The sequence below is a fragment of the Austrofundulus limnaeus genome, unplaced genomic scaffold (genome assembly GCF_001266775.1).
Source record: "Austrofundulus limnaeus strain Quisiro unplaced genomic scaffold, Austrofundulus_limnaeus-1.0 Scaffold63, whole genome shotgun sequence".
NCBI lineage: Eukaryota > Metazoa > Chordata > Actinopteri > Cyprinodontiformes > Rivulidae > Austrofundulus > Austrofundulus limnaeus.
In genome coordinates, this window is record NW_013952465.1 from 130,694 (window position 1) to 135,092 (window position 4,399).

Here is a 4,399-nt window from a genome sequence, read left to right on the forward strand (position 1 = left end):
GACACGATGAAAACAATCTGGAAGACAAAAAGGAGGATAAATTAATAAAACAGCTCATTTCTTCACTAAAAACATAAATAAATGAATAAAACTACAAGTCAAACTAGTCTCTAAATGCTGCAAAAGATAACACGAGTCGGATGCAGGCTAATTCGTAATTCAAAAGCTATTTTGTTAGAGGAATGTTTAAAATAAAACTAAAATGATTTCAATGGCTGCTCACAGCTAGCTACCGGTAAACACTGCAGCTGTTTTATAACCCGTCTACGTGGTGCGGATAGCTAAAGCTGCTACAGAACAGCTGCAAAATAATCTAAAGCGAAGAATAAAATGTCAAAAAATGACTACCTTTTTAAAATGTCGGTGGCTCTTCTTGGCACCGGAGGAATGTAATTCACAGCAGACCTGGTTCGTCTACCCAGCTGAGAAGCAAAGGTTTGGGTGAAGGAGGAGTTTTTAACAAAAAAGCAGCCGGTTCAACAGCCATCCTCGTCGCTTCAGCTCATCGACCAACATTAGCATTATCTGAAAAACAATACATGTTGACTGCAGACATGAGTCCGAGAAAAAAATATGTCCCAAAAACGATAAAGATGTCAAAAATATTAAGCCCGCCCAGACACAACTACACTCCAGGAATCGCTCTGCTAGCTAGGGCTAGGCTGTCTGTGTGCTAACTGCTCAGTCGAGCTGATAAATATCCGGCGGCTTGGCGTGCGCCAAATAACCTAAACAAACAGCACTTCCGGGAAATACTTTCAAACTAAAGCAATCTTTAGCGCTTTTGAATAACACAAAATTGTAGAAAAGTGACACTCCTTACTAATTTTAGTACACAAATATTGTTAATAAATCATTTTTACTGGGTGCCTCGCCAAATGTATGTTTTATGCATTTATGACTGCTGTTTGTTGATAATAGTTGCAAAAAATAAGCTATTGTTAATATTTTTTAAGTTAGTTTGTCTTTTACATCAACATACACACAGTTTACAGTAACAGACCATAAAGCAGGAAAGGATTAGCAATTCCCAGGTTTTAGCAACTTTTTTCACATTAAATCGAATAATTAAGATCCTGAATGTAAATGAAAGGGTTTATTTAACTTTTTTTTCTTAAAGTATTAAAAATACTTTGAAGTACGTTGGCATACATCGGGAATATTTCATGGCATAATCTTGTTTATCTCAAGGTGCTTTTATTTTGAAATGTGTATTTACATCCTGAACACAGCTTCCGCGGCTTGATGAACTGGTTCATACCGCTCTGCTCTGGATCTGTAGCGTGTGGGCTTTGCTGCCTTCACGTTTCTTTGGAAAAACAGCTATTACAAATATATAAATATAGATATTAATAAAATAAACTTTACAGTTTAAAAAAATCATATTTAAAACGGAACAAACTTACTTACCTACTTGCTAACTTAAAGACATAATTATTTCAATATGTGAACTGATGTGCAAACATATAATGAACTTCTTTAGGTTTTTACAACTAATATTAACTTGATATAAATTTCAAGAGTTAAATCGCTTTGTACACTCTAAACTCATAATAAGCTCACTGTAACTTATATTCGAGCTGGCAAAAGACAAAACTATTGCGTAATGACGACTACGAAGTTCTAGTGTTGGAGTTTACGTGGTTTTCTAAATGTCACACACGACTTATTTATTTATTTATTTATTTGTTTAGCTACTTGATGAAAAGTATCGAATTTCACGTAAAGGGTTTGAACTAATGTCTTCATTAGTCGAACATAGTTTTATGGGATTCGTCGCTGATTTTAACTGGATTAAATAAAAGGCAGAAATGTTTGGTAGTGATGTCAAGAACTCAGTAACCTTTATCTGTTGACAGTCACCATGTTTGTTGTTGGCAGGCAGGAAACAGATGCAATTCGGTCTCAAGGAAAGATATAGTTAGATATCATTTCCACGAAAGTGTCAGCTCGGATTGCTCTATATATAAGTAGTTTGAAACGCCTGGTTAGGAACATATCGTGTTACTTGCAGCTAGGCTACGTTTTGAGTCTCAAAAGCTTTACCTTACCTTACACTATAATAATATCACACATTTTTGCATTTAAAACTGTAAAAGGTGTGTCGAAATGGCCTAAGAAGTACTCTTTATTTTAAATCTTTTTCACTAAAGCAGTGGATATGTGTGGCCTTCAAAATAAAACAAACCTGTGTTTTGGCAAGGTATTTTTTGAAAGAAACGCTGCTCAAGTCTGTTTTTGTTACCAGCCATGATCCAAACTGTTCTTAAGTGAAGGTCGAGACACTTCACATTTTAAAGCCCAGTCTTTTTTTATTCATCTCACTCAGACACAACAGAATTTCCAGTCAAAACGACAGTTTCCGCTGATTTTTAAACAATGTAAACAATGCAATATTTTAACAGGCGCACATCAAGTTCAAGCAACTCAAAAATCAGGCTTTGGTCTGTGGCACCCTCTAGTGTTCGAATGTAATACTGCACCATAAAAAATCAATTATAAAGGCATTATTATTTGCATTAATTTAAATCAACTGTCTKCAAGAAATACAGAATTTGTACTTAGTTATATTTTTATATAAATATTCTAACTTCGAGCATAAAAAATTAGATTTTAAGAAGTTTTGATGAACAAAATATAAAGCAGATCATTACTAAATGATGTGAGTTTTATTTTTGGAGCTATCATTAAAGTTTTAATTTCTGGGCAGACTTAGTGGGGCTCCACTGTAACAAGACATGTTGGAGATGTGACAGTATTATGTCTGAAAAAACAACAATAATAATAATGATAGTAAAACATCTCCGTTTTGAGTTTCTTAATTGTGAAAAGCGTGAAGTAAGTTTACGCCAGCACATATCTGGGTAAAAAAAGTCAGTAACACAATGCAGACTGTGGAAAAGGGGCCTTAGAAACAAGAGGTAAAGTGGCTCTTTAAGGACCTCAGGTGGGTAAGATGGGTAATAGTATAATTTCTACTAGTAATAAACTTGTATTCAAAATCTGTACCGTCATTTGTTTTATTGACAAAACCTTAAATAATTTTGAGTATTAAATTACCATACAATTATGGATGAGAACGATTTGCACCATAAAATTAGAGAAACTTTTATCTCCGTGTGAATATCCACAAAGTATGAAATGCAAAAKATGCTCTGTTTGCTTTTGAATTCAGGAAATTAAAGGTTAAGGAAGAAGATAAATTTGTTCATTTATTAGTCAATTAAAGAAAAATCATTTTCAAAGTACCCCAAAGTTCTTAACCAGACTTTAATCATTTCCAAATGACTGCTGTGTGCATTGTGGGTACTGCAGTTCATTAAGTGTTTTATTATTTCACAGAGCAGGAAGGGATTTTCTGAATATACGTGTAGAAAAAAATCAGGAAATATTTATTTAAAGAATCTCATTCTTATTAAACAAGTGCACTTTTTGACTTTGTGAATTATCTAATTTTGCTGGATAAAATAGCTAAATGTGAAGCTCCTACAATGCTTACAGATTACCATTTTTTGTTGTTATGGCAGTCTTGTATCAAGTATCTTGAAGGGATACTTGAGTAAAAGTACAAGTACCTTACCATAAAGATACTTTAGTAAAAGTTAGTCTCCTCTAGAATATTGAATAAAAGTAGCTGACATTTAATGTAACTAAGACTTAAAAGTATTGAGTAAAGGTGAGCAGTGAGAACGCCTGAAATGATATTTATTGAGAAATGGCCTTCCCAAGAAAACATTTGTCCAGATCCAAAATTTTGATTTAAGTAAGATATTACTTCAAGGAATGCCACTTTTGTATTTTAACAAATTTTATATTTTATACAAATAAAGACAATAAAGAAATCTGAGACTTTTTAAGTTGAAAATACTGGAGCTCACTCTAATCTTTAAATAACATCAGATAGGAGAGCCGAGCATCGACTGATGGTGGAAACCGGCCCCGGGTGGGAGAGTGTGTGGCGGGTCCACAGATCAAAGCATCACACCATCTGCCTGTCAAAGGCGGTTAGACAGAGGAAATGAACCCAGACACAAAGAGCTGACAGCGTGGAAGGTAAACACAGAGATGGAGATGTGTTATCTGGGTTTGGTTTTACTAAAGGAAACACAATAACAGCTCCAGGGCTGCTGCTGCTGCTGCTGCTGCTGCTGGGTTTTTTTTTTCTTTGGCAGCTGCCTGTATGTGGAGATGGAGATGTGTGATAATAAATATATCCGCAGGCTAAATTTAATTTCCTTTGAAAGTGGAAACTGAAGAGCATGTCACTGTAATTTTCAGTTCCTGCATTGTTATTAAAAGGATGATGAAAAATGCGCTGACACTGTCGCACTTTGATCACTTGGTGTTTCTCTTTTGATTGGTGTTGACAGAATGTGAGCGCTACCAGTCAGTTTAATAT